The sequence below is a fragment of the Hippopotamus amphibius genome, chromosome 2 (genome assembly GCF_030028045.1).
Source record: "Hippopotamus amphibius kiboko isolate mHipAmp2 chromosome 2, mHipAmp2.hap2, whole genome shotgun sequence".
Taxonomy (NCBI): Eukaryota; Metazoa; Chordata; class Mammalia; order Artiodactyla; family Hippopotamidae; genus Hippopotamus; species Hippopotamus amphibius.
The window spans coordinates 118906530-118933398 of record NC_080187.1 but is presented as its reverse complement, the minus strand read 5'-3'; the positions used below and the strand labels follow the sequence as shown (position 1 = coordinate 118933398).

General features: G+C 39.5%; 1 pseudogene; it reads left to right on the top strand.

Annotated features, from left to right (window-relative positions):
• The first annotated feature begins 527 nt into the window (after window positions 1-527).
• Window positions 528-25876, top strand: LOC130844469 (cGMP-specific 3',5'-cyclic phosphodiesterase-like; annotated as a pseudogene).
• The last annotated feature ends 993 nt before the right edge of the window (window positions 25877-26869 follow it).

The following is a 26869-nucleotide window of genomic DNA, read 5'->3' as shown; positions in this document are numbered from 1 at the left end:
ACTTTCGGGAGAAACTTCCCCCGGCTGCCGCTCTCTGGGCTTGGGATGGGTCTCCACAGCGCGCCCTTCCCTGTCCTGGAGTGGGACGCTCAGCGAACACACACACCCACAGTCACCTTTGCGCGCTCGTCCGGAGCCGGCCGGCACACAGCGCACCCCAGCGGCCGCGTGGCTGCCTTCTAGTCCTGGCCACTAGGCTCCCGCAGAGCTCGCCAGTCGCCGCCGCGCGCGCCTCGGAATCTGGGGACTCGAGAGCCTGCGAGAGCCAGTCTCAGCCAGACCCCAGGGAGAGCGCGGGGCTGCGGCACCCCGCCCCGCCCGCCACACCTGGGAGCGGTGAGGACCGGGAGAGGCGGGGCGCGGCAGGAGGCTGGCCCGGTGTCTGAGCAGCGCCGCCGAAAGCCGGCCGGACTGGAGCGGGGCGAAGGGGGAGAGTCTCGAGGCCGAGTCCAGCTCCTCCGAGGGAGGGACCCCAGCTGGGGTGGAAAACCTGCACGGGGGAGCCGCAGAGACGCGCCGCGCTGATCATGGAGTGGGTCGGCCCCGGCTCCGCGCGGCCGCAGCAGCAGTAGGACCAGGAATCGGTCGAAGCGTGGCTGGACGATCACTGGGACTTTACCTTCTCTTACTTTGTTAGGAAAGGCACCAGGTAAGAAGAGGACCCGTGGAAGACCCGGCCGGGGCATGGAGCGTAACCTGGGGCTGATCTCTGTCCCTTATTGAATTTTCCCCTTCGTTAACCATTAAACAGTCTCCACTCTCAGGCCCTTTGCCTTTGAAGTAGGGCCGTGATCCTGTTACGGTGTAGAGACCTCGACTTTAAGGCGAGTACAGCCGAAAACCCCAAGCGTCGGATTCGATCCAACTTGCACAAAGTTCAAATCCAAAAATGAACGTGCCGGACCCCCCTCTCCCTCCCTCCCTCCCCCCAACACGCTGGCAGCCCTGGTATTCCCTGGGAGCAAGATTATTTTCCTATGCCTGCGCTCACGGGCCTTCCTCTAGCCCTTCTCTAGCCTCCTGGTTCCCCTAAATCTCCTTAGCGAAACCAAAAACAGTTTTTGAGCCCCTTCCCTGCCGCTCCGGAAGCACCATTTCCAATGCGGTCCCTGTGGCTCCGCTCCTCCCCCGTCCCCCTTCGCCCCGGCCCTGGCGGGGCGGGGAAGCCCGGGTAGGGCACGAGACCACGAAGAAGCCCCAAGGGCAGCAACATGCCGGAACCTTCCCAGAGTGAGTGCTGTCGTTTTTTTGCCCCCTTCCAGTCCCCTGGTTGTCCCGCGCTCCTCCTCTCGGCCGCTTTTGCGCGCAAGGCGGCGCCGCCGAACGGGCTCCGTGGAGGGGTTCGCGGCGCGCACACAAAGGGCGGCGCGGAGGCGCGGCGGGGAGCGGACCCTGGAGGGGGGTGGGGTGACAGGTCCCGCGGCCCGGGACAACCCCAAAGGCCAGCTCTTCCTGGTCCGGAGCCAAGCGCCAGGGCGGCTGCTGCGGAGGGCGGGGAGGAGAGAGAGACTATCCTTCGGGAGGCGGCTGCTCAGCGGGCAGTCGGGGCGCGCGTGGGAAACGCTCGCGGGAGACTTGGAGAGGAATCGCGGCTGAAGCCGAGGGGCTAGGAGGGCGAAACGCAGAGTGCCTGGCGGCCGGGTGCCCCGAAGCCGGGGGAGTTGGTGCGAAGCCCGGCCGGCCGCTGCGCGCGGCGTGGGGCTGACTCCAGACGCACCCCTTTGAAGGAGGGGCCGGGATCTCGGCGTCGCTGGCTCCCGGCAGCGGCCCTCGGGCAGCTGGCGCTGGCCGCCTCTCCGGGAGGGAGACGCGAGCGGGGCGGTGATGGTGAAGGGGCCGGCTGGGGCTGGACGCTGGGCTCCCACCCGCCGGTGCACCGCCGCGACTCGGCCGGGCGCTCCCCGCCAGGGGGCGGCGCAGCGCGGGGCGAGCGGGCGGCGGCGGGCGGCGGGCGGCGGCGCGAAGGCGCGGGCGGTAGGGGAGCCGGCTTGGAGTCGCTGGCCTCACCTGGGCACGTCGTCGGCCCCCAGCCCCCACCCCCACGGCGCCTCCTCGAGTCCAGGGTCCGCCGACGCCGCCTCATCTGCATCTCCAACTCGCCAGGTTTGCTATGTTGCCTTTTGGAGACAAAACAAGGTACTTCCTTAAGCATCCTCCCCCTCTTTCCCCACTTTCCCCGGGGGCGCGGTGGGGGCCGGGTGCAGGGTGCTTGCACCCAGGTCACACCGGCGGGGCGATGCTTCGTTGAAAATGTGCTCTGTGACATTTCTGTCTTCCTCTACCTTCCTGCAGATGTAATACTCTGAGGTCTTAGATGGGACGCTTTTTAACTCCGTTGCTCCTAACGAATGTTCAGTGGGTGTCGATTTGATCACTTTTGGGGGGTTTTAACAGAGGCGATGGCTTCGGGACAGATCTTATCTCCTCTGTTTAATTACTCAGCCTTCCTTTTAAAATCCTCTTCCCGCTTTCGCCTTCTATCAAAATACTAAATCTGGAGCGACCCAGGGGATAAATCCTGAATGGAAAGTGGTTCCCTTTCGAAGGGCACTTTTCTGCGGGTTTGGGGTGAGGCACTAAGACCATCTAGGTCTGGAATTATCCATTGCTGGGAGCCAGCAGTTTTGAGAGGTCTCCTCCTCCGAGGCCATCTGTCCCCGTTTTCCTTTCACCCTTGCATACTTCCACCCTTCCGCCCTTAATGAATTATAGCGCATAGTATAATGCGGAGTGGGCAGGAGAACGGGGCTGATATTTTAAATGTGTAGAGGGATGTTCTTTAGGCAGATTATTAAGAAAGAACAAAATTATTTATTTTAAACTCAGCGTAAATGTCCTTTTTCTTTTTTTCTCCCCTCTCCCTTTAAAGACATAAACTTGGGATTGTTTGGTGGTAGCTTTTAACTCATACATAACAACACTTCACTTTGAGAGCCCGCCAAAAGTTTGAGAGTAACGTTTTTTTTTGGTTTTTTTTTTTTGTTGTTTTTTTTCCGGAAAATAAATTGAATGAGTTGTTACATTTCTTTTTACATTACTTTTTTCTCCCAAATAGCATAGGATTAAAATCCCAGTTCTCAAAATTACACTGCTTAGCGTAAAATGTAGATCATCTGAGACTTTGTTAAAGGTTTTCTCTTCAGTTAGGGTTTTTATATCATAGTTGATGTGGACAATACGCTGAAACGCTTTCTGTGGTATATATATGTGTGTGTATGTAATCTTGGGAGAAGAGTTTATGTTGAGTTCAAGTTGAAAAACGAAAGTGTAAGATAATCAAGAGTAGTGTAGGCCCTCAATTTTAGGAGTTATAGATAAAGCGCTGAAAGTAGTCAGTGTGAAGAATATAATCTGTCTTGTCTGTAGCCAGAGATTTTTCACGGAACAGTACTCCAGTTTGGGCTTCTATTTGATGGCATGACCTGGAGACACAGAATGAGAGGTTGAATATTAGCAAATTATAAAAATGCCAACCTGCTGAACACAGTGTGATTCACATGGTTGTGGTAAAAGCTTATTGGAGACACTTTGTTCACAGCTGTTTTTTGTTGTGATTTTTGGTTTTTAACGAAAAGCTCACATTACTTTGCTTTTTCCCCTTTTGTTAGACTATGTATAAAATGAACACTGTATGTGATTTGGGAAAGCCTTGAAAGAGAATAGTTCTGTAGAGGCATTTGGTGTGTTTTAAGATTTAAAATAAATTTGCATTCACTTAGAATGGCCACCTGTGCCTGTAAACAGGCTCCTTGGTAGAATTATTTCTACCTTATTTGATTTAATTGTTGTTTGACATTCATGCATGCTTCTCTGTTCTCTCCCCAAACGGAATGGTCTGCACTCAATAGTAAGTCATTGAATAGAAGGAAGGTTCTGGCCCTCCTTAACTCTCATGTAAACACCTGTGAATTTTGGTTGACCTTGAAAGCAATTATCGCTGCTATATTTTACATTATTTCCTATAATTATCTTTCCTTAAAAGCTATAGCTTGTAGCACACAAATAGATGCTTTTTAGCAATCAAAACCTGTTTCAGTGAATTTTGAGAGTGTCAGTTGAACATTTCATAATATAATCTATTGGCATAAAAATTAACTTGAGACTAGTAACTAAAACCTATGGAAAACTTCCACCCTCGCTATTATAGAAAACTTTGCAGTCCTGCAGGTTTGGGATGCTGTGTTCATTAAGGGCTTTAATGCTTGTACATTCACAGATGGAGCCTTTTTGGTGCTAATGCCACTTTAACAGCTGTTGTTATTCTTGACAGCATATTAGAATAATTTATCTTTCATTAGTTACTAATCAGCTCTGTGATTGTGGGCAATGTTTTTGATCCTTTAGTATTGTAGGGGTAATATGATTGACTTTTATTGCTTTGTTTTGCACTAGGCAAAAGCTTGAGAATATTTGGCATGTACTGGAAATAGGAGATATTAAGTGAGGACAACTTTTTATGACTACTTGGATCAAAGTCCAGAAACAGAAGTTTTACACTCCCATGTAGTTTTCTATGATAGACTTTTTATTTGACATTGCAAAGCTGTGGTGAATTAGTTGATGTTTCAGGTCCTGTGTTTGGGATTTTCTTTTTCTCTTTCTTTCTTTTTCTTTTTTTCTTTCTTTCTTTCTTCCTTTCTTTCTTTCTTTCTTTCTTTCTTTCTTTCTTTCTTTCTTTCTTTCTTTCTTTCTTTCTCTTTCTCTTTTTCTTCCTTCCTTCCTTTCTCTCTTTCTTTCTTTTTTTCTTTCTTTCTTTTTCTTTCTCTTCCTTCCTTCCTTCCTTTCTCTCTTTCTCTCTCTCTTCCTCTCTCTCTCTCCTTCTCTCTCTCTTTCTCTTTCTTCCTTCCTTCCTTCCTTCCTTCCTGTGTCTGTCTCTCTCTGTGTGTGTGTCTCTAAAAGCTATAACCTTTTATTTGCATGATATTTATCTTAAAGTCAGATGATGGGTGTAAAATAAATCTTGCTATTCGATCTTAAAAATGATTGTTTCTGTGATCATATAGGAATATACACTTTTCACAATTTTCAAACGAGTTGCTAAGCATATTTTGTTAAGCAGTCACTAATACTGAAGATAATAAAGTCCTGTGGGCATTGACTCAGTCTGGCTTTGATATTATTTCTATTTTCATTATGGTAATTCTGGTGTAATAATGTCCTTTTATCCGTGTATTGCTTATGACCAGGGTCCTTATAGCCAGCTCTAAGACACCTTTTAGTGCCCTAAAAGTACTCATGTGGATTGAATTTGCATAGGATTGAATCTGGAAGAATCCATAGGAGCCCCTGAAATGTTTCTCATTGCTCTTCTATCACCAGTGTTCTCAGGGTTTCATATTCAGTTCCATTTTGAAAGCCCCCAATACAAGATCATGATTCCTAAAACTGTGGCAGAACTAATCAGTGGCAATTAGTCATTCAAATCTATTTGCTTAGTGTAACACTTAAACAGGCTTGTAGTACAATTCAGTAGCTTTTTTTTGTTTTTGATCTGAAGATCTATAGAGATTGCCAGTATTTTCTTAATATTGTTTTCAGTACCTAAAGATGAGCAGTTTTTAGCATTTTGATTATGTTGTGCAACCAAATTTCCTTTCTAAATAGTTCCACCTGAAGAAATGACTTGAGTCTGGTTTCTGATACGATTTCTTTTAAAATGTATGAAAATGCTTTCAAGTTGTATGGGTAAAGTTTGTACCTTCACCCTTATCTGATTACAGAGAGTATGTCTTACTAAGATGCATGCTTCCCTTCTTCTAGATTTGAAAACACGAATTAACCTAAACATGCTTGAACTTCCTAATACTTTTTAATAATGCTTGGGAAAGAGTTCTTTCGTGCGAGAAAAGTCTTTAAAAAAACTGCTTGGTATTTATTAGTTTGTCCCTCAAATATTTTTCAAGCTAACAATTTATTAAACCCCTAACTGTTGCGTTAAGTTAGATTTTTTCTTTGTTCTCAGGGCTAATTGTAGGATAAAACCTCTTGCTTTGGTAAGGGCTTCAGGGCAATTAAATAAATCACTGAGTTGATTGATAGTGGACGGTTGAAAAATGACTAATTTTTGAATTTAGACTGCACACTAGCTACTGACTTTGCAGGACTTCCTATGAGAATACTTTAGCTGGACAGATGTTGATTCAGTTGATCAATGTTACAGCTGATTGATGTGGCCTTGGAAATATCTGTTAAATCAGATTCTCAGTAAAAAAAAAAAAAAAAAAAAAAGTGCCTATGAATTACAACCTAAGAATAAAAATTGAAGAAACTCTTTCCACATGAGTCATTCGTTTGATATTTAGCTCTGTAATCTTATTTACTGACTTGGTATTCTCACTTTATTTTGAATCATATTTTTTTTCATGGTGTGAGTGCTTTATTCATTTTCTCTAACTGGTAGGAATTTCTACTTATTGCCAACTAAATATTTAAGGCAGGTAAGGTAAACTAACTGTTAAGTTCATAAGAATCATCCTGATGAATAGTCTAAAAAGCTTTATAAAAAGCCTTCTGTATATGGATGTATACATAGATGTATATATACACATACCCCATTTGTAGTTTGTAGTGAACATGCTTTTTAAAGTCTTAGGTGCCATTGTTAGCTTCTGTATTCTTTGAGACCTTTCCCTTATTTCTGAATTGTAAAGTAAAATTAACTTTTTGCAGATTGTCTTCTCGGGATAATTTTATTATATCTAAACTTGAGAAAGAAAAGATCCCTATCTGATCTCATATCCCTGGTAATAATTATTTTTTAAAAAGTCATCATTTCTACTTTCTGTTGAATACATATACTGAGGTTATAAGAAGAGACAAAACCCTAATTTTTTAAGCTGATGAAATAATTAAAACACACAGGATCTTTGAACTGTAGAGTTAGAGGAGATCATGTCCAGTGTTTCTCAAATTTAAGTAATGTTTACCTTGTAAGAAAGACATTCTTATTGATCCCCAGTATCTTCGTTAAAAAGCTTTTGGTCACAAGTGACAGAAACTCATCTTAAACTCATACAAAATTAACTGACAATTGACATTCCTGGAGTTTGGTTTGGGTGTGAAATTCACCTGATGAAATAATCTTGTCAACATTCTTTTTGTCTGTATATCTATGTAATCAATCTTCCTTCCTTCATTCCTTCTCTCCTTCCCTCCCTCCCTCCCTCTCTCCCTCCCTCCCTCCATCCCTGCTTCCCTCCATCCCTTTGGCCCTATGCAGCTTTGGCTTTATTCTCAGGCAGGCTTTCTTTGTGCACTGGAAAAGTTTCTTCTTGGCAAGTTTATGTGGGTCTTAAACTTCTGATGTTTGAGAAGTACCTTCTTACCCATATCAGTCATCTCAAGATTACTTGGCCTTGCTTGCATGACTTGCCTGCTCTGGACCTGTCATTGTGTAGGGAAGAATAGGGGTGTCTCACTACTTTGCTGGGGCAGGTCGCCCATAGTGTGATACGTCAGTGGGGGAGGAGAAATTCCCCAAAGAAAGTGATGTCAGCACCTCCAGAGGTTCCAGAGATCTGCCATACCTAGTACTGACTTTCTCTTATTTTAATGTTAGTTAAATGTGGAATTCTTAAGAGTAGGTATAAGTTAATCCTAGTTATAGCAATTATACAACTAATACCAAAAAAAGTGTATAAGTTAATTATGAATTAAATGATAAAACTCTAGCCAAATGTAAGTTGACAGGCTTCATTAAATCATCCTGGTAAGGGTGACTGTGGCCCTGATTCCCCTGCAGGGGTCTGGTGAGGTCCGCTTGCCTTGGCTGCAGTTGCCTCCTGATGATTGTTTCTCCCAATGGGGCCCTCTTAACAGTCCTGAAACTTTTAGTCCCATAGCACAGTACACCAGCTTTGGGGTTTTATTTGGCTTGAAAGCATATTTGCATATTAAATCTACTTTTTTTTTCTCTTTACCCCCGAACCATTGGGCTGCAGTGTGATTGTAAACAGAAATATAAACTTGACTGCTAAAATTGCAGGATAGTATTTGGTTATAAGGTGGTCATCCCAATCATTTAAAGTATATGTCTTTTACTTTTTTTTTTTTTAGGTTTTAATTGTCATTAGTGTGAAAACGCAAAACTGAAGCATTTCCATAGAAAAACTACAGATCTTCAAAACATACTTGCTTTGGACTGTCCCGGCTTCTCGTACCTTAGATTGAGACATGCCAATCTAGTCCAGTCTTTCCCATATCTAAGCTGCAAAACAAATCGGTTTACATATTTACAGTATAGATTTTGCTTATTAGGTTTTCTTTCAGATGTAAGCAGGTTTTCCATGAAAGAACATTTTTCATATATGTGATTGTGAATGCATGGAAAATTATAAAACATGTCTCTTCCAACTCTTGGTCAAATTTGAATGTAAAAATATGAAGCAGTTGTGCATTTTATTTATATTTGGTCCCAGTAAGTGTCTCAGATGTTTTCATAGCTGGAGAACACTTGGGAACATCAAATAACTTTAGGCAGCATTTGTTTCTAAACCATGCCAGAAGCAAAGGAACTACTCACTGTAACATCAGAGTAGAGATTATTGGAGGAATCACTTGGAGGTGTCCCAGATCGCCCCTGTTTCATTTAATACCCTGTTATAGTATGTTAATCTTTTATTCATCCAAACCATTGCTTTTTTTTCTTTCCTTTTTTTTTTTAATTGAAGTATAGTTGATTTACAGTGTTGTGTTAGTTTCAGGTTTACAGCGAAGTGATTCATCTTTTTCAGATTCTTTTTCATTGTAGTAAACCATTGCTTCTTAAAGGGGATGCTGTTTGGCATTCGGTAGTGATACTTTTTGTTGTTGTGAGAAACTGTTCAGCGTGTTGCAGGATGTTTAACATCCCTGGGCCCCAGAAACTAAATGTCAGGAGCACCCTGATTATTGTGACACACATTTCCACATGACCCCCAAAGGCTGGCACCACTACTTGGTTAGGAGCCACTGTTCTGAACCCTTTAAAATTTACTTCTATTTATGGTGGTTAAGGGCCCCAGATAAGATAGATTTAAGCTTCAACCCCAGAACTACCGCTTTCTTAAAAGTACCTTTAGGTACTTTATTTGCTTTCTCTGCAAAATGGGAATAATAGCATTGACTTCTAGTGTTCTTAAGGAATTTAAAGGAACTAATACATATTTCCTTATCTTTTTTAGACTGATTTTCAGTAGGTTACTGTTTATTTTACTGAGAATCATCAGTGCCTTAATTATAATTGCAAACTTTGAGAGTCACCCCCTTATTCTGATAAGTGGGAATTAGAACAACAGAACAGGGACTTAATAGACTTTGTGTCCTTCTCATTTTTTAGATGAGTTTTTATTAATGGTTGGAACAGAACCTTTTGTGGATTGTGTAAGGTACTGGAAAGGGAATTGAAATGGGAGTCCAGACCTCCTGCCTGTGTTCCCAGCTTTGTGACTGGCCCAGGTTAATAAATCTTGGCTTTAAAATGGGAGATAGGAGGGGGTGAGAAATCAAAGCAGAGAAATTCATAAATGAGTTTAACAATCTCTTTCAGCTCTAAGCATTCTTGATTCTCACCAGGAGAGCAGAATATCAGCTTCTCAGATTGAATCGTTTCCTTCTTTAAGTATTTTCCAAGTATGAGTGGTGGATCTAGGTCAATTATGCAAACAACACAACTAAAACTGTGTAAAATTAGGATCCAAGGGCAGAAGAAATATCTAACATTATATTTTATGTGAGTTATTTTTACGTTTTTCCTACAGATAATTTTATCACATTTCCCTATGTTATCAACCATCCCTTTTTAGACAGGAAATTAGTGTACTCTTTGTAATTCTGGTTTTAAGTGGTTAATTCCCATCAGTGATGGAAAAAGGCACTGGAGAGAAAGAGAAAGGGGTCATGTTTTAATAGTAGACTTAAAAACATGATTGTGCACTGTGTTTGTGGATCATTCAGGGCCTGTAACTGTTTCCTTTGTTTTGTTTGAGGCACCCTGCAAATCTCTGTAATGTTACTCAAAGGTAACATCCTTGAGGCCCAGATATCAGCCTACCTATAGAATTCCCCCAAGTAAGCCCCCTAGGGTGGGAACTAAAGTGGACCAATTTTAATCCCCAAATCTCCTGTAGCAGAGTGTTAAAGCATTGTTTTTATCAAGTGTTGATATTTAAAACCATTCTCCAGTTTAGAGGTATGGTTGTTATGAAATATTGCTATGGTTTTTATCATAAGTAATTAGTTGTATATTTTATCACATTTGTTGTCAAACAGTTTTATTATATCTGTGATGTTTTGAAAAACTCATCACCGAAATTCTATAACTTATTTTTAAAAATTAAATTCTGAGTAGTAATAGAAAGACAGTGATTTTTCTCAAGAAACAAAACACAACACTGTTCAGCTCTTAATCTTTGTGCATTATTCAGAAAATTATGTCATATGTAAGTGTAGTTATTGGTCTAGGGAGTCTATGTTTTTTCAGTTCTAATTTGAGAAAATACCAACATTGAAACAATTTTTTTTTTTGCACAAATGTTTCTATAGAGAAATTAGTGCTTTTAAACTAGGAGCTTAAAAAGAAACAAATGGGTAACATCTCATTATTCTGTAGAAACCCATGAATAAATTGTTTTTATTTTTACAAAATAAATTTTGAAAATATATTTCAGTTAATGTTCGATTAACTTGGGAATTTCCTGGTGGTCCGGTGTTTAGGACTCAGTGCTTTCAGTGCCAATGGCCCGGGTTCGATCCTTGGTCAGGGAACTAAGATCCCACAGGCTGCATGGCGTGGCCAGAAAAAAAAAAATTCAGTTAACTTAAAAACAGTAATGACCACATATTAAACACTGTGTACTAGACTCTATGCTATTACTTTATAGGCATCATTTCCCTTAATTTTCTGAAGAACGCTATGAGGGTTAATGCCATTATTTCTATTTTATAGAGAGTGAATAATGCACCTGAGGTCTTATCTCAGAAGCAGCTCTGGGGTTGAAGCCTCAGTCTGTCCCACCAAGAGCCCTTACCCACCAATCTCTACTGAAGTTCAATATTCAATATTAACGGAAGCAAAGCAAAGACTCATAGATTTAATGTCGTGAGGAATTTAACTCAGGAAGAGGCTAAAGTTTCTCCTAGGGCCTCTTAATGTGCAAGCACGTTACTAAATGAGGTGCCTAAAGACTTTGCCCAAGTGGGTTTCGTTTCCATATATAATTTTAGAGTATGAAAAGTGGGACCTCGCCAATGACATTTTAAAATAGAATGGCTGAAAACTTGGGTACTAGACTGTTACCATTGTATTTTTAGTATTAGAGCACAGATACCCTAAGTACAGTATATTTTCAAAGAATTTTTATCCTCTGATACATTATTTTAGGCAAGAGTACGAAACACATTAAACTAGTTGCTCTACAAGTAGATTTCATCTAATTATATTTTTAACCCGTGAGAATTATGTTTACATCAGAATTTTACACTGCTTTGTAAATTTTTCTTTTCCTTACTTTTCTAGATGCCAGGAAATAGTCTATAAAACCTAGACAAAGTATTTAAATTATTTTTCCCTTTCAAGGCATCTGGAATACTGAATATGTACTTTAAGGTATTTCTGTCTTTTTAAGATGAGTGAGCACAGTAAAAGTTATTGCTTCGTGGAGCCCCTTTGTACACAGTTGCGAGTGCATGTATGTTGGTGTGTGTGTGTGTGTGTGTGTCTCCCTTTTGCTAACCGTATTTGAAATGGTATGTGAGAATTTGCATCCCACTATGCAGTAAGTTTTGCATATTCTATTTAATACTTCTAGATAGTAAGCATTTGGAAGAAGCTATGACTTGTTTAGATTAGTGGGAAATTTCTAGAACACAAATTATAAACTGTAGTTTTCCTCCCTGTGATAGGTAATAATGTTGAGTGAAAATTAGAAATTGCAAAAGGGGGAAAGTTGTCATTCGTAACAGAGTATGTGCCATCATCTGGTGACATTCCATTTTTTCAATGGATATTACTAATCAGTTTATAAAATTTTTGTAGAATATGAGAGGAAGCATAGCTCATATCTAAAACTTAAACCTATTTAAATATCCCGTAAAAAGATATTCTTAGCTTGGTACCATTAAATTTAATCATTAACTTAATTGAATCTATCATTTTAAGAATGATACACTTTTCATCTTTAAAAATATGAGCACACAGGATGTGTAGGAATGAAATATGTAGCACTTTGTTTCTACCATGTGTGTAATTTTGATGAGATAACTCTTTGTTACAACCGTTGTAAAAAATGACAATTCACCTCCTAGGCTTTCTACCCCCCAGAATTTCTTCCATGCTTTTTTCTTATCATTCACGAATGAATTTATTCTTTCCATTTCTCTGTGTATTACCAAAGATCCCAAATGCCCGACACTGGAAATGTCAAGCTCAGCCTTTTCCTGCAGCAGCTGCTAGAACCTGGCCGCCTGGCCTTTTGAGTGCATGAACTCATTTAGTTTTGTAGGGTGCTCCAGCCACAATGAACATTGTCTTGAAGGATGCAGTGCCGTTGGGGCTTTACAGAAGCCTCCTGAAATCAAAATATGTTAAACGTTATTCCTCATGACACTGATTTTTGTATTAAATCATCATTGCATGGGTGGGACTCTTGAGCTGCAAGCGTCTTCAGTAAAGTAGAATACTAAGATAGTAGACTTCTGATTGGATTCATTGTTTTAAGAGATTCGGGGTTTAAAATCCAAGTCACATTTATGATAACTCATGGCACGTTTTGATCAGCTTCCAGTGGCTGTATTTCCGGCTCTCTAATTAATTTCAATCTTTTGGGTTCTTTACTTGCTCAGGAAGGGAAAGGGTCCCTTCGTGAGCCCTGAGCAGCATCTCTGGTACCTGTAAGTTTGAAAGCACAGTTGGTATTCACATTCATGTTACCTGAGTGAAGTAACTCCCAACATTGATTTTGGCACCCTCCAGGGTTTCTCCAGTTATTTTAAGACATATTGTAGAAGTTTAAAAACAAAACTACGTCGAATTTACCCATTTTAAAAAGGTGTATAATGCAACTCATTTATGAGGTGAGAAATTTTGTGTGTAATAAAATGTGGAAGGAAATAAGTGACTGGAGAATAATAAAACAGATTTCGGTGAGGAGAGAAGGAATGACTTAGATGGGGTGTTAAACATCGGGATCTTGTCATCGATTATAAATTCTTGGCGTTAATTTTTATTGCATTTCCCTTGGCTGTGGGTTTTTTTCAAGGGTCCAGGGCCTGTTGTCTTTCATTAACCAGGGCCTGTTGTCTTTCATTAACAGCCTTGTAAAAGTTAAATCAACTCAAAGACTTCAAGAGGTCTGTTCTGCTTTCGATTGCAGGGCAGTTAGCAAGGACTTGCTGATACCTGAAAGCAGAGTCACTAAGTTATCAGTGCTTGTAGGAGAGGGTAGAATACCTTTGTGGAACGTGCATCCATTTTGTTCTTTTCGTTCAGATGGCTAGGATGTAACTTATGTAGACTTATGATGTAACTCTTCTTTTTAGAGGGAGAACTCAGTGGGATTCTATAATGAGTGACAATCTGCAGTATCTGCTTTGGACAAGTACTCTGGATGCTCAGGGTGCAGGTAGTCAGCCTGTTTCCAAACCCTCTTAGGCCCACTCAGCCTGTGGGCCTGTACCACCAGGAATACAACCTTTTTCTCCCTCACTTTCTCTGATTCTCTTGGCTGGACTTGAGGAGGGAGTGAACAGCCATGGCTCCTTACCCCAGCCCTACGTCTCCACTGGAATGAATCCTAAGGGTCTAGGAGATAGCAACATCTTCAATATATGGAAGAGATTTTGAAATGCTTCCACGTGCGTTCTCTAACTTGACGCGCACACCAACCCTGTGCGGTGAGTGAAGGAGGAAGAAGTCTTTTGCCTGTTTAAAAATGAGGAAGCTGAGGGGCAAAAGGAGATGACAAGAGTTGACCAACCTAATCATCATCACCTACTGGCCCGTTCATCATGTAAGCAGGCTTCATGACCTGTTCATATGGCTGACCGTGTGTACAATGAAGAACTTGTACTCTGGAGAAAATGAACTCCAGAGAAGTTGTGATTGGTTCAGCCTCAGGTCTGTGTATTCTTATAGTTGGAACTAGAGTTCTCTCCTGATGGCCAGTTTGGTATTCTTGACTTCATACTCTGCTGAAGAAAGTCAGCACCTTGCGCTTCATGAAGAAGTTAGAATAGGCAGTATTTCCCCTATTATACAGAGGATGAAATCGAAACTCAGAAGAAGAAAATTGTTTGCCACTGGTCACAAATCCCATTGGTAGCAATAGCTAAGATACAGACTGGAATTTAGGATTTATGGCTGAAAAACACAGCTTCTCGGGGTGTGGTTGTAAGTCCCAAGAGTTTTTAGCACGTAGTCAGCCTCCCTTTTATAAGTAGATTGCAGTTTGTTTTTTCTCTACTAAGTATATGGTATAGTTTGGACAGTAAAATGAAAAAGCTTGATTTAAGGAAGACTTTTATGCCACAAATTATTAATCCAAGAGCTTTCAAAAGGTTCAGTTATCTTACACAGGATCCTTTGTGCTCTTTCAATGATAAAATTAGTATTAGTGATTTGATAGCCTGGAGCTCATTAGCATGCTGCATAGAACCTGCTTTTTTCTTTGTTGTCTACCTGCCAACAGTTTCACTTGGGAAAAATAGAATATCGAGTGACTAGTGTGGCCAGCTAAAATATAGGACACCCAGTAAAATTTGAATTTTAGATACTGCTTATATTAAAAAATTATTCATTGTTTACCTGAAACTGAGTTTTAACTGGATATCCAGGATTTTTATTTGCTAAATCTAGCAGCCCTGAGAATTATTCTTCTCTTGAACACATTTATTATATATTCTTTTCAGTGAATCATTTTCGGTTTGTAAAACATTTTATGCTTTCAGAGAAACACAGGCATGGGATTCAGTCAGATTTTTTTTCAGGACACTATCCTTAAGAATCTTTGTTCTCTGAATCCCTTGAGGCAGTGTTTTTACCTCGGTGGTTAAGTGTGCTGTCCTTTTATGATCTGGATGGAAAGAATTTAGTTAGAGGATGTGTATTATAGGTGATTTTATTTTCTCTATGCCTTGTGTGTTTAAATTTGATCTTTGACTCTTTCAGATGCTGCTAGACATTATGAAGTGTCTTTGTGACAAACATTGATGTTCTGGGAACTTTTAGGTTCTTGTAGGCCATAAGACTTGGATTAGGAGACCCAGATTTGATTCCAGGTTTTGTTACCAGCTTGCAGAATGTGTTTGGTTCAGCCATTTAATTTAGCTTCATAATTTAGAAACTGGGATTGTGCATGCCTGCTTCACGAGGTTTAAATAAAATGGTGCTTTTTTTTCCCTTCCAATATCACTAATGTAAATACTTTTCAAAATCTCAGAGACTCAAGGAAGAGAAAGAAGGGAAAACAGAGATCCTATCTCAGGCCAAAGAAGTGATTTGCCCCATCAGAGCTACCAGCCAGGTTTCTTGAATCCCATCTGGTATATTACCTTCATATTTGACATGTTCATCTTTCCATCTTTTTTCATTCATATGCAGTTACATATAACTTCATATGACAGCAAATTCAGTGTGTGTGTAAATTAGCTGCTGGACACAATGTAAGCTTCAGTTTGGGGAGGAGAGGTCTGGGCTTGCTCACTCCTGTATCCCTAGTGCCTGACACACTCAAGGACCTTCATGAGAATAATTTATTCTAGAAAAAAAAGGACACAGAAGTGAATCCAATTAAAATGGGAAAATATCAGTGAAAAGGCTTTGATTGGAACTTTATCTTGAAAAATGGAACCGCGGGTTATAAGAGTAAATTTACCTTATTTTAGATTTAAGAAGATTTAGATTATAATGAAAACTCCAAGCTATTAAAATAAACAATTTTCTGGCAAGGCTGTATCGTAAACACAAGTATCTTTACTTCTTATTTGGCATTTGCAGCAGGATCCTAAAGAGAGTCTTTTTTCCTCAAATATAGTTTTTTAAAATTAATATTTGACATTTTTCCAGCAGCCTTTCTTAATCTAGAATGCAGTTATTTGAATAGAATTCTCTTTTCACGTGTTTGTTATTTCATGATCCTTGTTTTTTTCCCAGTTGTTAGCTGTTTTTTAATTGGACTTAACCCTTAATTATCAGTGGCTTTATGTAATATTAGAATAGTTCTCCAATATCACCTTGGTTTACTTCTAGAAATTCTATATCTTACATAAGAGTGTAAAATTTCAGTCTGCAGGTGATTTGTATTTGCAGAGATTAAAGTATTAAAAAACAATCAACAGGAGATGATAGATATTAGTCTTAGGAAAGAAGGCTCACTTCATACAGCCACATAGGTCATGCACTGCAAAACCTCAAGGGATGCCTAAAGGGAGAGAGGTGGGAGAGAGGATTTAATTTCATTTATGCTTGGTTTATAAGTGATTGTTTTGATGTTATGATAACATATGTTTTCCTATGCAGGGATGTATCTACAGGGACTCAGATAATCAATAATGTGGTCGTGAGAAAACCCTTCCCTCCATGACTGGTAGTTAATAAAAATTGTTGATTGAGTCACTGAATATACCAGATCTATTTTTCCTGTGTCATTTAATACTGAGTTCATCTCTCCAAGAAAATATCTAGAAGTAAAACACTTGTGACACAATTAAATATAATACAAAACACCTAACAAAGAATTTTTGGACTCTGGCTTAGTTTAAGACATATATTAGGCCCTATAGGATATCCTATAGGGTAAATTAGCCATGGTCAGTTATGAGACTCACATCCAAAGGAAGATGAACATTAATAGCTAAAACACAATGTTGATTTTCTGTAACAAATATACCAGCATTCAGATTTTCAAAGGACTATTGTCCCTTTTAATGCAGTTAATTTAGGAGGCTTCATTTATTTATTCATTCACACAAATAGTTATCAAGGACTTAGTATGTGCAAGGCATTTTCTAAGTACAGACATGCAGCCGTGAACAAGACAGACAGACAAGTATGACATTTACATCTCCTCGGAGGAGGCAGACAATAAACCAACAGATTGATAAACAAGAAAAATAGACGATAGTAAGAATTCAGGTAGCGTGGGGGGAGAACATAGTGTGTCGAGGCCACTTGAGGTGGAGTGACCAGGGAAGACCTGTCTGCGCAGGGGATGAGGAGCTGCGATCAGCCGGGTGCAGGTGAGTAGAGTGGTCCAGACTGGGGGCAGTTAGAGTTTGATGTGATGAGGAGTATCGAGGGGCTGGCATGGGCGAGAGGGGCTATGGTAGGGGATAGAAAGAGTTTGAGTTTTAGTCTCAATTCAGTGAGAAGCCAAGTAGGGTAGTTAAGATGTTAAGGTTTTCTTTGTTCAAAGATGACTCTGGCTGCTGTGTGGAGAATGGATTGAAGGGAGGCTAGTATAATATCAGAGAGACCAGTTAAGGGGCTGTGGCCATAGTCCCAGGTGAGAGGTGATGGGCTTGGATCAGGGAGGTAGTACAGGAGATAGAAATGAACAGACTAGAATATAGGGTTTTGAAAGTCACGTAGACAAGACTTGGCTGCTGGATTGGACGTGTGAGTTGAAAGAAACAGAAATTCAGAGTAACTCCTAGATGTTTGAGTAGCTAGGGAGATCATGGTGCTACTTATTAATATGAAGAAAACTGTCAAGGAGTGAGGTTGAAGCAAGACGAAGGATGGGCCATTAGGAATTCTGATTTCACGAATTTAAGGTGTCTGTTTAGATGTTCACATGGAGTTGTCAAGTAGGTGGCTTGATTAAAAAATTTAAAAGTCGATCACCATTTTTCAATGAGAAGATAAGAAAAGTTGAGGCTGTGTTTCAGGTTTGTAGCTGAAATAGTTAAAATGCCTATTTTTTGTATACATTTGAGAATTTAAGTTACATGTACACACTTTTAAATCACATGAGATGTTAAGTTAAATGTATTCTTTTTTCTGTCTTATATTTTATGAAACAGCTTATTCAAATGCTTCCTGTGCATTTTTCACATACATGTCTGACATCAGTGTCTTTGGCACTACTGCTGTGATTCTGGAGGTAATGCAAGCATTTCCCAAAGTATGTCCCCCTCATTTCTGTCGAAGTTTTTGAGATACAGCATTATTTTATTATCAGCGTATGTTCTCATCGCTGGAAATTTTGTTCCAAGCCTTGTCATGAATTTATAAAACATTAGGCAATTATATTTTAAAAGATTCTGTGCTGTAGGTATACACCGGGGATCTGTACAGTATACTTACTACATTGCTTTTCTAAAAATAATTTTATTTATTTATTTATTTATTTATTTATTGGCTGCGTTAGGTCTTCATTGCTACATGCGGGCTTTCTCTAGTTGCGGAAAACAGAGGCTACTCTTCGTTGTGGTGCATGGGCTTTTCAGTACAGTGGCTTCTCTTGTTGCAGAGCATGGGCTCTAGGTGTATGGGCTTCAGTAGTTGTGGTGCACAGGCTTAGTTGCTCCGTGGCATGTGGGATCTTCCCAGACCAGGAATTGAACCCATCTGTGTTCCCTGCACTAGCAGGCGGATTCTTTTCTTTTTCCTTTTTTTTTTAATTTTTTAGTTATCTTTGTGTCATTTTTTTAAATTTAAGCTCTTTTTTGGAATATAATTGCTTTACAGTGCTGTGCCAACTTTTAAGGTACACGAAAATGTATCAGCTGTATTTATACACATATCCCTACCCTCCCGTGACTCCCTCCAACCCTCCCTATCCCGGCCCTCTAAGTCATCACCCATCATCGAGTTTGTCTCCTTATGTTATGCAGGAACTTCTCATGAGCTATATATTTTACATTTGGTTCTGTATATATGTCAAAGCTACTCTCTCACTTCGTCCCAGCTTCCCCATTCCTTCCCCCTCCCCCAACCCTGTGTGCTCAAGTCCATTCTCTACATCTGCATCTTTATTCTTGCCCTGTCACTGGGTTCATCAGTACCATTTTTTTTTTTTTTTTTAGATTCCATATGTATGAGTTAGCATACAGTATTTGTTTTTCTCTTTCTGGCTTACTTTTCTCTGCATGACCGACTCTAGGTCTATCCACCTCATTACAAATAACTCAATTTCATTCTTTTTTATGGCTGAGTAATATTCCATTGTATATATGTGCCACAACTTCTTTATTCATCTGTTGATGGGCATTTAGGTTGCTTCCACGTCCTGGCTCTTGTAAGCAGTGCTGCAATGAACATTATGGTACATGTTTCTTTTGGGATTATGGTTTGCTTTGGGTATATGCCTAGTATTGGAATTGCTGGGTCATATGTTAGTTCCATTTTTAGTTTTTTAAGGAACCTCCAAACTGTTTTCCATAGTGGCTGTACCCCAACTTACATTCCCACCAGCAGTGCAGGAGAGTTCCCTTTTCTCCACACCCTCTCCAGCATTTATTGTTCTTAGTTTTTTTGATGATGGCCATTCTGATTGGTGTGAGGTGATACCTCATTGTGGCTTTGACTTGCATTTCTCTAATGATTAGTGATGTTGAGCATCTTTTCATGTGTTTGTTGGCCATCTGCAGGTTTTCTTTGGAGAAATGTCTATTTAGGTCTTCTGCCCATTTGTGGATTGGGTTATTTGCTTTTTTGGTATTAAGCTGCATGAGCTGCTTGTATATTTTGAAGATTAATCCTTTGTCCGTTGCTTCATTGGCAAATATTTTCTCCCATTCTGAGGGTTGTCTTCTAGTCCTGTTTATGGTTTCTTTCGCTGTGCAGTGGCGGGCGGATTCTTAACCACTGCACCACCAGGAAGCCCTACATTGCTTTTTTAAAAACTAATTATTATTATTATTATTATTATTATTATTATTATTATTATTATTATTATTACTATTTTGGCCCATGCTGCATCACATGCAGGATCTTAGTTCCCCAATCAGGGATCAAAACCTGTGCGCCCTGCACTGAGGGCATGCAGTCTTAACTGCTGGACCACGGGGGAAGTCCCTACATTGCTTTTTAAAGAGAACTTTAAAATTTATACCTGTATCTAACACTTGGAATTATGGGGTAATCCTAATCATATCTGTGTTATCTTTTTTTTGACCCATTTCATTCTAGACTGGTGTCATTTCAGGGTAGTACAGTATTTACCAAACAATAGTTGCTGTTCAAAATAAAATAATTAAGGGAACATTCTATAAGTGAAAGACTTAGTAGAGACTCAGAAAAAAGGCTAACTCTTCTTTCTCCCTTCTGGATCTTCTTTTTTCACTTAATAAATTGTGGTAATTATTCACATCAGTACCTATGACCATTTTTAAATGTCTGCCTAGTGTTCCCTTTATAAATGTGCCATGATGTGTTTTTGCCAGGCTTCTGTTTGTGGTATTAGGTTGCTTCTTATCTTCGCTATAACAAAAAGTACCACAGTAAATAAATACCCTGGTACTTCCTTTCCCACATGCGTAAAATCTGTGGAACAAAGGATAAATGCATTTTAAAACTTGTTAGCTATTGCCTACTTGCCCTCTGAAGAGGTGTTATCAATTTCTATTGCATTCAGAAGGATTAGAGAGTGCCTGTTTCCCTGCACTCTCCAAAATGATACACTGTCAAACTTTTTTATCCTGGCTCCTTGGTGAAGATAATCAGTAAGTCATTGTCAAGTGGAGATTGCATTGCTTTTATAGGCCAGTTCTTTTAAGTATCCTCAGTGGTAGCAAGTTTCTGTCTCTTGAAAGTGAATTTGAGTTTCAGAAAAAGTCAAGTCTAATGCATAAGATATACATTAAGTTATCTTTTACTCTAGGTTTTTGTGGTTTCACTTGCTTGTTTTGAGAGGAAGGCTTACTGAAAAACAAGATCTAACTTTAAGATAAAACAAATATTCTTTCTACTCAATACTCTGTAATGGCTTACATGGGGAAAGAATCAAAAAAAGAGTGGATATATGTATAACTGATTCACTTTGCTGTACAGTGGAAACTCACACAACATTGTAAATCAACTGTACTCCAAAAAAATCAATTTAAAAAACTAATATTCTTATGTGGCTCTTGAAAATTTTTAGAAGTTAGTTTCAAAAGAAGAGTTCCAAAAATGTCTAAAGTAATGGCACCATCAGTTGGCATGAGAATGCAGCTTCCCAAGAGGAATTATTTGACCTGAACAGCGATCATTTGGATGTGTATGATCTGGCATATTTGTTTAAAAAAAATCACCCACTGTGAAGGCTTTAGCCCAAATGGGTTTTTTTCATGGGATGGCACATTAATAACATAAATAACTTAAGTTTTCTTGGACTGAATTTTCTATATTAGTTATTACCTACCTTTTTGTTTTCTCCTTTATACAAGGAGTAGATACTCTAGAAGAAGAGATCATCGTTACCATTAATTGAACAAATCTTATTAGGATGATTTTAATGGAAATCTATAATCTTTCTACCACATACCAGATCAAATGGTTTATATTTTCCACTTCCCTTTCTAAATCTAATCTATATGTAGCGATATAGATTAAAACAACTATCTAAAATTAAGCATATTAGCTAGCCAATTTTATATAAATTTTTAAAAATTTTTAAATATTTAACTTCAGAAAAAGTTGTATGTTTTAAATAGCAGATAAATTTCCATATTTATATTTTCCTAAGACTCTTGTCAAATTTAGTGTCTTTTACTTTAACACAAACTGATTTGAGAGGAGCAGACTTGACAATGTGTTATAAATCAGATATCTGAAAATACACGTTATAGGAGTCAGGCTTTATTAAAATGTTCACTGAAGCAATTGTCCTCTCGAGTTTTTCAAAATAAAACCGTCTTAAATAAACCATCTTGTTTTTATTTTCTATGACAAATCAATCATTACCACATCAGTTTACCATGAGCGGATTTTTAGAAGCTTTCGGGGGTAGCAATATTTAAGAAGGGGTATTCCTCAAACATTTACTGTGTCTACATGTTCTTTTCTGCAGAGAAATGGTCAATGCATGGTTTGCTGAGAGAGTTCACACCATCCCTGTGTGCAAGGAAGGCGTCAGAGGCCACACGGAAGCTTGCTCTTGCCCCTCGCAGCAGAGTCCCTGTGCAGAAAGCAGCGTCCCTGGAACACCAACCAGGAAAATCTCCGCCTCCGAATTTGATCGGCCTCTTAGACCCATTGTCGTCAAGGATTCTGAGGGAACTGTGAGCTTCCTCTCTGACTCAGAAAAGAAGGAACAGATGCCTCTAACCCCCCCAAGGTTTGATAATGATGAAGGGGACCAGTGCTCAAGACTCTTGGAATTAGTGAAAGATATTTCTAGTCACTTGGATGTCACAGCCTTATGTCACAAAATGTTCTTGCACATCCATGGACTCATCTCCACTGACCGCTATTCCCTGTTCCTTGTCTGTGAGGACAGCTCCAACGACAAGTTTCTTATCAGCCGCCTCTTTGATGTTGCAGAAGGTTCAACACTGGAAGAAGCTTCAAATAACTGTATCCGCTTAGAGTGGAACAAAGGCATCGTGGGACATGTGGCTGCTCTTGGTGAGCCCTTGAACATCAAAGATGCATATGAGGTAAATAAGAAACAGAGGCGGGGTGGGAGGTGGAGCGTGGGTGGGGCCTTGGACAACTACTGTGAATTGTGGGGATATTTGAAACTGACATGTAAAAATGTGCATACTTGTTAAAAATGGGACTGTCTGGTAAGGACCTCCCCATCTTTTAAATGCCAGAGTTTCTTCACTGGGGGCTGAATCAAGGATAGAGGCCTGAGGGAAATATTGTCTTGTTTTCCTGCTTAATGATAATTTTACATAGCTCATCTCACAGTTGTATTCTTTCATCTTTTTACCTGATCACTATACATATCCCCTATCTATGTTATCTCCACATGAACTTCTGGGGACTTTACTAAGATTCTAAAATGATAGGTCCAAAAAGTGTCAGAAAACCAAACCCCCAGTCTTTTTAAATTCATTCATTCAATTCATCATATTCATTCATTTGAAGTCCCTTTGACACCAAAGTCTGTTTCTTTCTTTCCACTCTTTCGTTTCATTAAACAAATAAATGTGTGGATAGCTCTAGAAAATGGACATTTTTGCCCTACAATATTTCAATGGAAAGATTTGATATTTCTTCCACTTTTGCTTCCATTATGAACAGATCTTTATTATGGACTTAAAGTTTACACTGTATGATTTTTCAAATTTCCCATTTACAATGATTCTTTTATTAATTGAATTAGAGGTTTTAAACAAATCATCTTAATTGAATGACACTTAGTATGTTTATGAATTATGTTCTGGCATCATGATAGAACAATTATGCTAGTTACTTATCATGTGGTACACTTTGAAGATTCCATAATAATACCAGCTTGAGGCTCCTCTGTGTAATTTGAGGGGTCATAGATGTTTTATTCACTCCTGTACTCCTGATGCCTAATACAGTGCCTGGAACATAGATAAGTGTTAATAAATATTGATTGGGAGAAAATTATAGTAGATGAGATAAATAAGTAGACTAGATAGCAGGTCATAATTGATCCAGGGAAAATGTGTTAGGTTCAGGGAAGCAGGAGATCACATATAATTGGGGAGATGGAGAGAGGTTTCTTTGAGGAAGCAATGATTGATATGGACCCTGGAAGATGGATAAGATTTCAGTAGATTGAGTCGTGTGCATATTGAGATCCAGTTGCAAAAAGAAGTTTGAGGAAGAAACAGGAAGTTGGACCATGTGGTGCTTGTAAGGAAATGTGTGGGTGATAGTATAGACGTTGAGGAGCTACTGGAGATTACTGGGGTCTTAAATGCCAAGCTGAGGAGTATTTATTTGATTCAGAGCCATGAGGACTAATTAAAGATGGTTTGAAAGGGGGACTGGCATGATTCAGACTGTGCTTTAGAAAGATGAATATTATGGTGGCCATAAAATGAATTAGAGGGAAAAATACTGGAAACTGGGAGGACAGGTTAAATAGTCTGAGGGAGTAAGCACCTGAACCAGAGCACTGGCCTTTGAGACCAAAAGGAGGGAATGGATTAAAGATGAAGAAGCTGAATCTGCTAGACTTGGCAGCTAACAGGAGGTGGAAGTGAGGAGAAAAGAGGAGTTGGAGAAGACTCAGGTTTTGAAGTTGGGTGAATAAGTAATAGTAACTGGTGAGAAATACTGAGGGCAGGTATCTGGGGAAAGATGTGATAGTTCAGATTGGCTAAATCCTGAGATAGCTTTCAGAATCCACTCTATACCAGCAGTCTTTTCAATTTTGATTCTTCACGGAGCTATCTCCATGACCTCTTTGAGCTCTGTAAGTAATGTCACAGCGCAGCAGACTCCAAGAGGGGTATTAAGGACACAGCTGAAGGATCGCTGCCAAATTTGCAGAATTCCCTTCCTGTCTTAGGTGACAGCTGGGTTTCCGCTTTTCAATGGCACTATAGTCCCAAGTACAGTAGGACCATAAATATACTACAGCTTTGCTGGGAAAGCCTTCATCTGTTTGCATGGTCCTAAATTTCTCCAGCCCTGAGAATTTCTTCACTTATATGCACGTTATTTAATCTGTTTACCATCTTTAGAGTTTTCATGGTGTAATCTTTGTTTTGCAGTTAGTAATGATTTAATTCTTGTACTGCCATCTAAAATAGGCTCAGTGTCCTGGATTTGCAGTGACCCCAGACTGAAGCCTCTTAGTCTGTGGATTTCTCATGTTACTGCTTCACCCTTGACACCTTTGATCTGTGTTTATAGAGGCCTTGCAGAAGTTATTCCCATCCCAGGAATTTCATTAGAAGTTGTGGGATTGATCTGGGCCATAATTTACATTGGTATTAACAGTGGAAATCAGTTGGCTAGTGGGTAATTCATCACTTAGCCCACTCATAATTTGAATAGTCAAAATACTGTCTCATAGCCGTTTATGAAAATAGTCAGAATATGAAAGTACGTTCTATGTTTTCTGAGTCCTACTGCTTTAAATACGTGTCTGTGAAAATGACACATTTCTTCAGCTTATGAGACCACAGAACACTTAAAAATTAATAATGTAGCAGTAGAAAACCAAGAAGTGGCCGTGAAACAAAGTAGTGCTCAGATTGAAGCTAAGAGTAAAAAAATAGTCTCCTAGATAGATTAATTGTAAGAAATGGTCAACTTTTGATTCACTTTTTAAAACTTTGTAACAGAATGATATAAATTTAGGGATTCAACTATTTTGTTATTAATAAAATAACACATTCATATGTTTAAAATAGAAGACAAGGTCCACAATTTAGACCAGTGAGTTTCAATTAGACCACAAATACCAATGGTGTTCAGTCACACATCATCTCCTCCTTCATCAGCCCCATCATTCGTGCAAATTTCTTGACTGTGGCACAGTGTTTATTAATAATAAGATATTAACACATAATAACCAGAACAACTATATAAATGTGTTGGCATTATCCTCATATGTGAAAACTAGATATCATCCAATATCTAGATTGAATTGCGTATTAGTCAGTGTTCTTCAGAGAAACAGAACCAGTAGGATATCCAGAGATAAATAAGTGATTTATTGTAGGGATTAGCTCACTTGGATATGGAGGCCTAGAAGTTCCACAATCTGCCCACCATCTGCACAATCTGGAGAACCAGATAAATTGATGGTATAATCAACTGAAGGCCTAAGAATCAGGGAGGGGTCAATTGTGTAACTCTGGTTTGAGTCCAAAAGCTTTAGTTCCAAGAGCTCTGATGGACAGCAGGAGGGCAAGAGAAGATGGATGTCTTAGCTCCGAAAGCAAATTCGTCCTCCCTCTCCCTTTTTGTTCTGTTCAGGTACTCAAGGGATTGGGTGATGCCCACTGCGTTGATGAAGATCTTCTTTACTCATTCTCCTGATTCAAATGTTCATCTCTTCTGGAGACGTCCTCATAGACACACCTAGAAATTACATTTTATCAGCCACTTGGGTATCCCTTCGCCTAGTCAAGGTGACACAGAAAATTAACCATCACAAATTGCTTTGAACCCCTGGTTCCATGTCCTGTGGAAGCCATAAGCCTCCCCAAGATTTCCTATGTCAAAGGATTTACATTGTCTAAACAACCCTTTTTCCTAAGTCAACTGGAATGCAAAACTTGTACTCTTCTCTTGTTTCCTGGAGACAGCCTCTCCATGGATACCATGATTTCTAGGGAGGAAACTTGGAAGGTCTTAGGGAATGGTCACATTGCCACTCATGTGGCCTTCACCCACCCCCACTTTATTCCTCCCTTTTCAGTCCTTCTCCAGATAAACAAATCTTCACCAGCTCTCATCCTACAGGTCTCACTTGCTACTCAAGTGAATTTCTGATGAATGAAATTATTTCTAAAATGAATTTTCAGAGGAAAGAAGGAACAATAGCAACTGTTTTAATTTTGATAAGTCTTTAATTTATCAAAATTATTAATTGTGATAAATTTGATAAATTTGTCATGGCATAATTGTACTCCAGGAAACACAGTTCGGGAACTGCTCTATCTTTGTTTAATGTTCTAATAATCTTTAGGTATTCCACTTTGCGGAAGAAAACCGACATATAATTTGGCAAGTCTACTGTGTTATTTCCTTTTTCGTTTTCTTTTATCTTTTATTTTTATATTATTTCAAGCTTACAGAAAGGTTGCAAGACCAGCATCACAAACTTGTGTATACCCTTTACGCAGATTCTCCAATTGTTTATATTTTGTGCCATTGCTTTATTATTTTCTTTTTCTATATATAATGCATGTAAGTAATATATGCATATTATTTTTTTCTGAACCATTTGGAGACTTTTTTATGAGTATATATTTTCTAACAAGAATATTCTCTTACACAATTGTGATACATTAATCAAAATCTGGAAAT